At 33.7% G+C, this 12888-nt stretch overlaps 1 protein-coding gene across 3 annotated transcripts in view; it reads right to left on the bottom strand.

Moving 5' to 3' along the window:
- LOC138703833 (E3 ubiquitin-protein ligase ZNRF1) overlaps positions 1 to 12888 on the bottom strand; it is a 248870-nt gene that overhangs the window by 15219 nt on the left and 220763 nt on the right. The window lies entirely within an intron of this gene.

Here is a 12888-nt window from a genome sequence, read left to right as displayed (position 1 = left end):
ACTGCACAAGTTAAGGGGATGGGACACCTTACCCGTAAGCCTAACCTAGCCTAGAAGCTAGTGCGAGTAGTAAAATGTCTAGAGCTCATTTAAGAACATTTTTCTCCAACATTCTGTCTGAAAACATTGCACCTAATCAAAAGTGGACACTGTTGTGTGAGTCATTGAGTGCGCACAAGGACACGACCTTAATAAATGAATCATTCCAAGGCTAGGACATGGAATGTATGATCATTCCACCTAAAAAAACTAATTCTATCCAGCCTCTGAATATCTATTTCCTTAAACAATACAAAATATATGCTCGGAGGATAACAGATTGCATAAGGACTCTTGCTGAGAATCCAGAACTTAACTTGGGAAATCGAGTGTTTATAATGAGAATGCACTCTGTTATTCATAACCAGTTGTCTGCTCCAGTATACCGCCCTATGCTTCAGTATTCCTGGCAGTCAGCTGGTTACGTGACTCTTGAACAAGTCTCGGATTTCAAAAATGTAATTCAGGTGGCATTTGATTTTTCAGCACTGGAGTGTGGTTCAGAAGATTGTTCAGGTGTCGCTTCTGCGTGTTGTGCTTATTGCTCTGCTCCATGCTGTTTCATGCATTTTATAGAGAATCCTCACGTACATTTTTAAAGAAGTGTATTGACCAATACCAACCAAACGGAGAGTTACACAAATGAATTCTCTTACGGTCTTCATCACCATTGTGAGGTAAGCCTATGTACAAATTTTTAACCAAAAATTCCTGTTCGAGCCGAAACTCTTCCCTTGTTAGTCTTCGCATAAGATCCATGTATCTTAATGGTGTCTATCATCTGATACCTTCTTCTGCCCCGTACTTTTCTCTCGTTCACCACTCCTTCCAGTTCATTCTTAGCCAGTGACTCAGTCTAATAATAATAATAATAATAATAATAATAATAATAATAATAATAATAATAATAATAATAATAATAATAATAATAATAATAAACCGTAGTGCGGCAACACATTTAGGGCCAAGGTCGATCATTCAACTATTGATCTCACGTCCAGCAGAGGTGAACGATCATCCAACCACTACGGAGGTAATGTATGGTCAGCACAATGATTCTCCCAGCAGTCATGGCTGACGAAACCGGATTTCGCTACTCACTGTAGCTCTCCAAATTCATCACGATGCTGGGTGTACACCGGTATTGGTCAAGATTTCATGAGGAAATTTCTTCGCCCTTGAGAACTAGAACCAGCGCTCGTACCGTACCGCTAGTGCAAGGCATGACGTCTTAAGACAACGCAGCTACGGCGCTGGGTAGAAAATGTATCTCACAAAACAACATTATTCGAAATTTTAACAGAAATAAACTACTCGTATTTAGTATGCATGTACTTTCGATAATTTATCAGTTTGTCTGGTTGTTCTCCTGTCCTATTTTATATCTCTATGAAAGCTTTCTCCTTCTTCTTAACATTAGATTAATTTTATTTTTTTTTTATCTAGAACTTACATTTTAATGAAGATGAAACATGAAAATTTAATAATAATAATAATAATAATAATAATAATAATAATAATAATAATAATAATAATAATAATAATGTTTTATTTTCGCTGGCAGAGTTAAGGCCATAAGGCCTTCTCTTCCACTCAACCAGCCTTAATCAATACAATACATAAATTTAAATTACAAATATTTTCACTACACTTAAAAGGTTCTCCAGCAATAATCTTCACTACACATTTATTTAAATTTAGATAAATCTATAAGGTAAAGTAGTAACTTAATTTATGAGCTAATTTAATTCAATGAATTATAATTAATTTAATATTTGAGATAGCTAGTAAAATGATGAAAATTAATTTAATATAAGCTTACTAGGACTATGTTACAGGGAGAATATATATATTTCTATTTCTATAATGAGAATATTAATGTAATTGCCGTTAGAGGTTTTGTAAATCTATTTTAAGTCTTTACTTCAACGGTCACTGCCACAAAATAGCAAAACAGAGTATTTACTTACGTAGTATAGACATATTCCGTGGTAAGAATAAACATGAGTATATAGTATATACTGGACTTTTTTAGTAAATACTCTTGTTAGTAAAAATAAAAACATTTGAATACCTACTCATTTTTTATTACATACTCATAACATGGAAGCATAGTAGAATATACTCTAGCGTCCATCTTGTACAGAATATATACTCATGCTTGATAAGAATAAAAGCTAGTATATTCTTATATAAGTTCGTTCTCATGTTATTCTGAGTATGGTTTGTAGCAGGCTCAATTCTGAGTATTTGTTGAAAGTTTGTTAAAGTTAAATAAAAAAGAAATGGCATAATTTATGAACGATGTAGTACCTCATGGAAAAATATAGAAAAAGACGTGAACTCCAGAAGCCTTTAACGCTTCACAAAAGTGAATGTGAAAAAGGTTAAACACGTATTTGTTATTCATAAAAAACATAGCCTATAAAAATTTGAATGGCGATCAAATTATAAGGTTAGATTGTATTGTTAAATGTAATTAACAATTACAGTTTATTTTGTGAAATTTTAATTGCAAAATGCAATTAGGCTACTCGTAACTTTAAATTATATATATAACTCTTCATAATAAAAAATAGAATAGCATAACTGGAATTCTAGAAATGGATTGTAATCTCTATCCAGCATCCCGTAATGACGATTTCCCAGTAGTATTTTCTTGTTTCCTGTTTTATTAACGCCACTTATCTGATTTACTCTCTTGTTCATTTTTTTGAAAGGCATGTTGGTCCGACAAGTTAACAAGTAGATGAGAAATAAATATCAAATGGTCCTTCAATAACTGTCTATTCTTTAAATCTAATGCATGATACAAAAATTTACATTAGATTACATAACATCTGCTATTAAAATAGCATCTTCAGGTCTGACTTGCGTGTTGTTAAGCTTTATACATAAAGACATAGATGAAAAAGTAACAGCGAAGTATAAAGGTACATGACGTGAGAGTATTAAAATAACAATGCTAAAAAGGTAAGGTAAAAGTTGACTTGAGAACAATAAGATATTTGTAACAATTAAACCTCTATAAGGTCTAGAAAAATAAAATTATAAAAAGTATGTCTAGAATTAAAATCTGCAAAACATATGTGCAGCTTGTAACCAGAGGTAATGACAGTTAAAAGAGTAACAAATTAAAAATATTATTTGCATCAGTTACCACGACGTACGCTATGGAAGCACTTAGCAGCATTAGATTTAAAGAATAGACAGTTATTGAAGGACCATTTGATATTTATTTCTCATCTACTTGTTAACTTGTCGGACCAACATGCCTTTCATGCATTAGATTTAAAGAATAGACAGTTATTGAAGGACCATTTGATATTTATTTCTCATCTCTTGTTCATGTTTGTTTGTTTATTTATTTATTCATTTATTTATTTACTTATTTAATTAATTAATTTTACTCATTTAATATATTTCATTATTTATTTTATTTGTTTATTTATTTATTTATTTATCCATTATCAAAATTTACAAAAAGCAAAACACAAACCACTACAGCATGTGGATAACATGTGAAAGTCTATTTTAAAAAAACTGAGCATCACGGTGCAATGTAGTCAAAGAGGATAGGTAACACGAGTATATAATAACTTTTAAACGATCAAGAAGGCTGTAGAGATGAGTATAATATTCGCGTTAGGTAGAACGTCTTTATTCTTACGAAAACGAGTATGTTCCAGTGGTTACGAGTATATAATCACAGGAAGTGCTCACACTCACAAGTATAAACCCTGAGAAAGTGCTTAAGCTTTATTCTTACTACCCAATATTTATTTAATCCACGACTTACGCAATGAAAATAGTATGGCCTGTACGTTTTTAAAAGTTTTAAATTACTTCTGTGCGAAGTTATGAAAATCCTAAGTTCCGAGAAATTAATTTTTTACTGCTTAACTACGCCTGAAATCGAAAGCGTATTCGAATAAAAGTTTCAGCGTTTAAAAGTTCATTTAGCCGTAAGTGAAGCTGAAGGAAACTCTCTCTGGTGGAATGAGATCTACAGAATTAGTATCAAGAACTTCTGCAGAAGCGTTTCGTAACAAATAAATGCTTTATCATCTACTCCTGATATTCCTTCTTCTTTTGTAGTTTATTATCCGAAACTATCATTTGCAGCATATATGGAAATTAAATAATTTACTGCGCACCTAGAAGACAATTCTACATAAGATCATTGAACGCGGTTACACAAGATCGTACATAAATAATACGACTTTGTACTAAAATTAGTTTCAGGAATAAATCAAATTATATGCAGTATACATAATTATTTTATTTCGTGTTAAATCTCTAAGGGCCGTATTCATAGACATTCTTAGCGCGGACTTCCGGTGGATGATCAGCGAACTAAAGTTTTTCGTATTCATAAACCAGTGTTAGCGATATGACATGATATGAATCCTGTACAAGTAATCAGCCAATAGCCGGGGCTAGTTTAGTACGCTTGTAGCGCGGGCTAGCGAAATGTCTATGAATAGCACCCTCAATGTATTATGTTATAATTAGATAATGACTTTCTTAACTAGAATTTAGTTACACTCTTGATCACATATTTAACAGATTGGCCATCCCCATGTTAAAAACGGTGACATGTAGAAGAGAACAACCACCAGGATCGCCACTGTTGATTAGTAACGACCGCTAGATGGACGTACAGTTGCTCCATGCAATTCAAATGAGAGTTATAACGTGACTTCTTCTATTGTCGCTAGATGGCAGCACAGTGAAATTAATAAAAGTTGTCTTCAAAGCCTATAAGAGTGAACAATCTGTTATATGTGATCTGGGGTTACACTTAAGACTGGTCTGTGATAGTCAGTGTTGCCAACACATAAATCGTATCCCCAACAGTGTAACAGCTAGAAATCCGTCAGAATCCGTCAAAATTAAAAAAAAAATAATAAGATCTATCTAATATATCTATGTAAATAAAAGCAAATATTAACCAAACTTCATCAATCTTGAGTAAAATAATGATAATAATAATAATTCATCCACATCGTCTGCTTCTAGTTCTGCAGTTGATGTGCTGGATTGGTCTACGTTACCACAAAAATTAAAGAATTAAAAATGACAGGGAGTAACGGTTAGCGCGTCTAACCGCGAAACCAGGTGGCACGGATTCGATTCCCGGTCGGGGCAAGTTACCTGGTTGAGGATTTTTCCGAGGTTTTCCCTCAACCCAATATGAGCAAATGCTGGGTAACTTTCGGTGTTGGACCCCGGACTCATTTCACCGGCATTATCACCTTCATCTCATTCAGACGCTAAATAGCCTAAGATGTTGATAAAGCGTCGTGCAATAGTGCAATACTTGTACTACTAGTAAGTGGAAATAATGTTTCTGCTTACTAGTAGTACAAGTATTGCACGTATTGTCGTAAAATTATCTATTAACTATCTTTTTTCCTTGCTCGTCTTCTCCTGAGTCACCGACTTTATCATAGTGCAGCCATGGATTATAATCCAAGAGGATCACTAGGAAGACTAGTTAAGAGATGGCGAGACCAATTTTGATGGATCCGGAACAGGTCGAAGCCTTAAAGGAGATGATGATCATGATGATGATGATGATGATGATGATGATTCATATAATTATAGACTAATAAAACACAATAAAATTGTTTTATTAATATATACAGGGACATCATTTTATTTGCACTTCAATTTTTATTGTACTTCACTCCCACCCCTTTTTTCTAGTAAACTTCTACCCGTCCTCCACAAAGACCCAAGACCGCATATGCAAAGTCGTCTTACGGTCATAGTAAACAGTATTGAGTGAGTATAGTAGGTTCCAGAAATGTGGTAGAGTTTTCCAGTGAAGAAAGAGCATTCACTATTTAATCATATTTTCGTACAGGTACTGCGCGTCCTTTTGCTTACGTCATATCCCGGTTTTCCTCATCCACTTCTGCTGGCCCTTCTGTAAAAGCTAGTGGCTGGACTGCCCTAACTCTTTTCTGTTAGGAATTGGACGTCTACGTAATATTATACAACTGTTTAAAATAACTTAAATAAAAGGGCCTCGTTAAGTAATTAACTGTCACGTGATTTCCTCCTTTCTACGACCCTGCGACATAATCACTTGGACGGACAGTAGATAGCATGTCTGAGTAATTTTATCTTTTCGGATCGGGCAGAAGTGAAGATTGAATTTACAGTACGTAAGGTACTCTTTTATAGAGTAGGTACAGAATTATTTCAACATGAGTTACTAGTACGAAGGACGAAACTGGTAATTGGAATTAGGTACAATAGTCTATAGTGCGATAATATGCACAAAAGAACTGAAGCCTGTATCGAAATGAACGGCTACCATTTTCAACAATTTGTTTAAATATTCAGAATATGATTATTTTTCAATTTAACTTCATTCTCTATATTGTACGCTAATGTGCAGTAGACAGTATAATACACACTGCATAATGAATAATAATAATTAGGAACATTAAATCCAGACGTTTGAGATGGGCAGGGCATGTAGCACGTATGGGCGAATCCAGAAATGCATATAGAGTGTTAGTTGGGAGACCGGAGGGAAAAAGACCTTTGGAGAGGCCGAGACGTAGATGGGAGGATATTAAAATGGATTTGAGGGAGGTGGGGTATGATGATAGAGACTGGATTAATCTTGCACAGGATAGGGACCGCTGGCGGGCTTATGTGAGGGCGGCAATGAACCTTCGGGTTCCTTAAAAGCCATTTGTAAGTAAGTAAGTATAATGAATACTGTATGTCCGCATGGATAGCTCAGTTAGTAAGTAAAAACACTTATTGTTAATATTGTGTTGTATTTTGATCAAATAAAAATCTAACGAAAATTGAGACGTTCAGAAGTCAACATGATTAACTCCACTTTTGGTTATTTCAGAGTTTATAAGTTGGCAATGTATTAAATTGACCATATTTTCAGTGATCAATGTGATTTGCACCATAGTTCATTAAAAAGCCCACAGACTGCAGTATTCTTCTCGACTACATCACAGAATTAATAGTGTGTGTTTAACTTTAACCTTGAATATCTCAAAATCTTTGGAAAAGGAGTTAATCATGTTGACTTCTGAACGCCTCAATTATCAAACTCAAGAGTAGTATTTTCTAGTTCACGTAAATGGATGCACTACTTTTCTTCCCTCCTATACCTAGTATAGCCAGGTTAATATTAGAAATGTTAGTAAAAACAAAATGATGTCCCGATAGAAACAAACCTGTTGTCAGATACTGTAACAAACTGAGTTTCTCTAGAAAAAATATAATTAAATAATTTTTAGGCGAACTGTAATGCTGAGGAGCTCCTTGTGTAAACAGAAAAACGTTCGGTTATTTACAATTTTACTTAGAAGATGGCAATGAGTTGTTTGCTGCATTATGTACTGAAGTTGTTTCAAACAGCAACAAACATTTTGTTTCTAGCAGCCGCAAACAGTCTGTGGGCTTAATTTACAACTGTATTCCAATCCACAGTACCAAGGGTATGCCTCTAAGGCCGCTTCCTCCTATACAGGTTGGAAATTCTATAATTAGAAGAGAACCACAAGCGGATTGAGTGAGCCCTGTAAACTTCTAATCCAATGGGCTCATTATGCTCACCTCTTTAACATCAAAAGAACGCGGTTAATTAACAGCCCTGAAACCTAGACAATGTTAATCTTGATTACGTAGCTCAACCCTTCCGTAGCTCTGGAATGCTCGGGGTGGGCCGTTAGTCTATAACGAATGGACGAACTGGAATCAAAATGCACCTGCCTATTAAATTAAAATCAAGTGCGAGTTTGAAAAAGTTAACGGGCTTACATTGGAATTCAAACATGCATACGAATACTGCAGAATGCAACTGGCGTTATTATAATTAGGGACCGGATTTTTATGTAATATCAAGGTGTGAAATATGTAATAATAATAATAATAATAATAATAATAATAATAATAATAATAATAATAATAATGTTTTATTTTCGCTAGCAGAGTTAAGGCCATAAGGCCTTCTCTTCCACTCAACCAGCCTTAATCAATACAATACATAAATTTAAATTACAAATATTTACACTACACTTAAAAGGTTCTCCAGCAATATTCTTCACTACACATTTATTTAAATTTAGTTACATCTATAAGGTAAAGTAGTAACTTAATTTATGAGATAATTTAATTCAATGAATTATAATTAATTTAATATTTGAGATAGCTAGTAAAATGATGAAAATTAATTTAATATAAGCTTACTAAGACTATGTTACAGGGAGAATATATATATATATATATATATATATATATATATATATATTTCTATAATGAGAATATTAATGCAATTGCCATTAGAGGTTTTGTAAATCTATTTAGAGAAATTAATGATAATAATAATAACAATGAACAGATGTTAGTTTCATTATAAGCAACAAATATTAATCAGCAATTCATCTGTTAAGTAAGAATTTATGTAATTTTGACCTAAATATTTAAGTAAGAAAAATAAGCTGAATATGTACCAAAATATGTAAAATCATGAAAATGATTTAATATCAATATCTGGCAGATATAGGGTAGGTAAGATTCTCCAATAATGATTTCATAAAGCACCCGACTTTTCTACCGCACACTTGACAAATTACTATTTTTCCATCTGCAAGGAAAGCTTCGTCCATCGCAATCTATGATTTTATTTTTGTCGTTAGGGTTGAAGATACAGGGGCCATTTTAGTTAGTTAAAATCAGTAGATAAGCTCACTTGCACTTTATACTGTAAGTATTAAAACTAGAAAACTGAGTGAAATGAATGACACAACAGTACTGCAAGCACTGTTTCGCTTTACTGGATTAGGAGAAAATAAGAGGAGATGTGGGACACATGCATTTTAGCTGCTCCCTACAAGAAACAAAGTACCTACTAAAATCTCAAACTATAGGTATTTACACACTGTTGTTTGAAAAGTGACATTCCTGTCTCATTCAGAAGAGTAGGATAATTCCAGCCGAGAACATACTTTCTAATTGCTCGGAAAATTCCATTTCCGTATAGGTCTACTAAATTTAAAGTAAAGAGGTCAAGCAATAACCTGAAAAGCTATTTATTTTAATCTTTCAACATCTTTCCAGTTTGTTCCTTTACTCCAGCTTCTTTTCAGAAGTAGGCTATTTTATTGCGGCTCATGTCAGACTTGACACGGGTTTTCCTTGGAAGGATTAGGAAGAGGGTGAATAAGGTTGCAAATTGCATGGGAACGGCTTGTTAAGACGTGTGCAGAACAATTATAGTTCGAGACAAATCATGTCTTCCTCGTCTAGCTCCACCGCATGAAGGCAACGCTACTTTCTGAGTGATTTTTACAATACAAGATAGTTGTATGAGAAAGACTGCCTTTTGTTCACTCATATTTACAGTGGGCGGTATAGGGTCAGTGCCTTTATTACTTTCTGGAACTAAGGACGTTTATGTTTCGTCCCGAAATACAGGGACATCAATTTATTTTTACTTCAATTTTTATTGTACCCGAGTTTTTGAAAGTACTTCACTCCCACCCCTTCTACTAGTAAACTTCCAACCGTTCACGACACAGAGTCGAGGGCGCGTAAGCAGTACTGAGTTAGTGAGTATAGTACGTTCCAGGAATATGTTCGCGTTTTCCAGTGACGAAAGAGCTTTCAATATTGATTCATATTTTCGTACAGGTACTGTCGTCCGTTTGCCTACGTCGCATCCCGGTTTCCCCCACCTGCTTCTGTTCGCCCTTCTGTTAAGTCTAGTAGCTGGGCTATCTTAGCTCTTTTCTAAAAACATTAATTTCTGTTAGGAATTGGACGTCTATGTAATATTATACAAGTGTTTAAAATAACTTAAATAAAAGGGCCTCGTTAAGTAATTAACTGTCACGTGATCCTCCCCCTTTCTACGACCCTGCGACAAAACCACTTGAACGGACAGTAGATAGCATTTCTGAGTAATTTTATCTTTTCGGATCGGGCAGAAGTGAAGATTCAATTTACAGTACGTAAGGTCTCTTTTATAGAGTAGGTACAGAATTATTTCAACATGAGTTACTAGAACGAAGGACGAAACTGGTAATTGGAATTAGGTACAATAGTCTATAGTGTGATAATATGCACAAAAGAACTGAAGCCTGTATCGAAATGAACGGCCACCATTTTCAAAAATGTGTTTAAATATCCATATTATGATTATTTTTCAATTTAACTTCTTTCTTTATATTGTACGCTAATGTGCTGTAGACAGTATAATATACACTGCATAATGAATACGTCCGAATGGATAGCTCAATTCGTGAGTAAAAACACTTATTGATAATACAGTACTGTATTTTGATTAAACAAAAACCTAATGAAAATTATCAAACTCAAAATCGCGATATTTCCTAGTTAACATAAGTAGATGAACTACTTTTCTTCCCTCCTATACCTAGTAAAGTGATTTGTATTTTACGCCAGTATCATCGAACTACAGTCGTGGAGGGGGGAGCAAGCGGTGTTTCCTGTTTCAATCGTTAATAGGAAGGTATAGCCAGGTTAATATTAAAAATGTTAGTAAAAATAAAATGATATCCCTGTATATCCTTTCTTTAGTAGGTAAAAAGGCTTTTTAAATCTGTGTATTTCAAATTGTAAACTTTCCCAGTAGAAATTTCCCCCCCCCCCCTTTCAGAGAAATAAAAATTAATATAATCCCAAAATATGTAGATTTATGTAATACCAAGCCATAATATGTAATGTGGGCCAAATATGTAAAAATATGTAGTATCAAATTTTAATATAGTCTATTAATGGTAATTATAAGATTCGCAAAGATACGATTATGTTGAAAGGAAAACAATATGTAATTACATAAAAATCCGGTCCCTACTTATAATCAGCTAAGATAAAATTCGACAGAGAAGGAAACACGTCAAACGTCGCTGTATGTGCCGATGTATGACATAGTATAGCTCGATGGCGATGTTTTTGGAAATAGAAATACAAGGATGACTTGTTTGCGTGCGCGCCCACGTAGCCCCGTTGTTATTCACGACATCGGTTGGTTTCCCTTGGTTACCGTCCAATGTTTGCCCACTTTGTCGATACCAGAGCGCTGCTTCTTTCTGGTTAATAATATGTACACTATATGACAGCGACAAACGCCTAACAAGCTGCTTGTTACCGTCACGGTACCAGTCACCAGCACACATTCTAGAATGCATACCACCCATAAATATGCGAGTTCTTCTTCTTCTTCTACTTTAGGCATTAGACCTCTTGGTCTGTTGCATCTATTTGATCCAACCATCTTCTTTCGGGTCTTCCAATGTCCCTTTTACGTTTCGGTTTATAATTTAGAATCTTCTTAGGTAGTCTTTCATTGTTCATTCTGTTTACGTGGTCTTTCCATGTTTGTCTATAATCATCTACTTTATTGTTCACTAGCCGTACCCGTGCGCTCCGCTGCACCTGTTAGAAATAAATATAAAGTAATTACATAATTAAAATACGACATTTGATCCAGGGAATATTCATGTTTGATAGAAGGATAAATCGTTTAATATGTTACTTAATTTAAATTATATTTAAATAATTAAAATGGAATCATTTTGGTCCACAGAGCACTCATTTGGTGCAATGACAATTCCTTTAACATGTTTCTTAATTTGTATTACATGCAACCATAGTTCAATGAACATTGACATCATTTACATTTAATGTGTATACTTTATTTTACTTGTTATATGTTTCCATTGAATTATGGTAATAACTTAATTTTAACTCTTGTTTTCTACGTATTCAGTAAATGGCGCTTGGCCCGCTATGGTTCTGAACCCTTCAAATAACTTATATTATATTATATTATATTACATTATATAAAAAGTGTGTTGATAACGGATGTACCCCGATAAGTAAGTTTTCAATTTCTTATGGGGGCTCTTGAATCTCAGGAGGAACAAATTTTATTTTACAACAGGGCAACATAATCTGCTTGGCTCATTACCTAAATTTTTTGCATTGCATTTAACGCATATGTATTTTATGTATTTTAACTCGATTCAATTGAGCATAGTTAAAATTTGGATTATAAAATAATGAAATGCTAAGCTAACATATTATTACTGCATTCTAAATCAATACACTCTCGTTGGTCGTTAATTCTCTGAGATAAACATTATTTTAAGAAATACAGGAAACGAATACACAGAATAGCTATCAAGTTTTCTGTGCATAAGAAGCTATTTTAATCTTACCTGTCCTCAATTCACTCAGAAGTTACTGTAATAACATTATAGCATTATGTCCATACAGAGAAACTACAATTTCCAATGGTGAAATAATAATTAATTATACAAATCGGTTAATTTAGCTTCCGATATTGCTTCATAGAAACACAGAAACATTTTCTGTAGGCTGTAATTCATAGCTTTCGATTGTTGTTGACCTTATAGACGAAGTCATTTGTTTATTTCATTACACGGCCTTAGATGGCAGTTATTTTAATTTTAAAACTCATTTATCTCATTAAATATCAGTCCTATCAAAATTTTTCAAAGAATAAAACTTATCGGAAATGATTTTTAAAGAAATTTTTGTTATGTAACATTTTTCATAAAAATCAATAATAAGCGAGATATTTCGATTTATTTAATTCAGACCCCCTTATAACTCCCCTTTTAAATAATGTATTTTGAATGCCATATAGCCTATAATCTAAGTTACTACGAACTTAATTTATATTCCAATTTTCATCGAAATCCGTTCAGCCATTATCGCGTGAAAAGGTAACAAACATACAGACAGACATACAAACAAAAATTTCAAAAAAACCATTTTCGGTTTCAGGATGGTTAATTATAGGACCAATTATTT

Source organism: Periplaneta americana, chromosome 7 (genome assembly GCF_040183065.1).
Source record: "Periplaneta americana isolate PAMFEO1 chromosome 7, P.americana_PAMFEO1_priV1, whole genome shotgun sequence".
In the NCBI taxonomy this organism is placed as follows: domain Eukaryota; kingdom Metazoa; phylum Arthropoda; class Insecta; order Blattodea; family Blattidae; genus Periplaneta; species Periplaneta americana.
The sequence above is the reverse complement of the archived record's forward strand: the minus strand, read 5'-3'. Positions and strand labels throughout refer to the sequence as shown.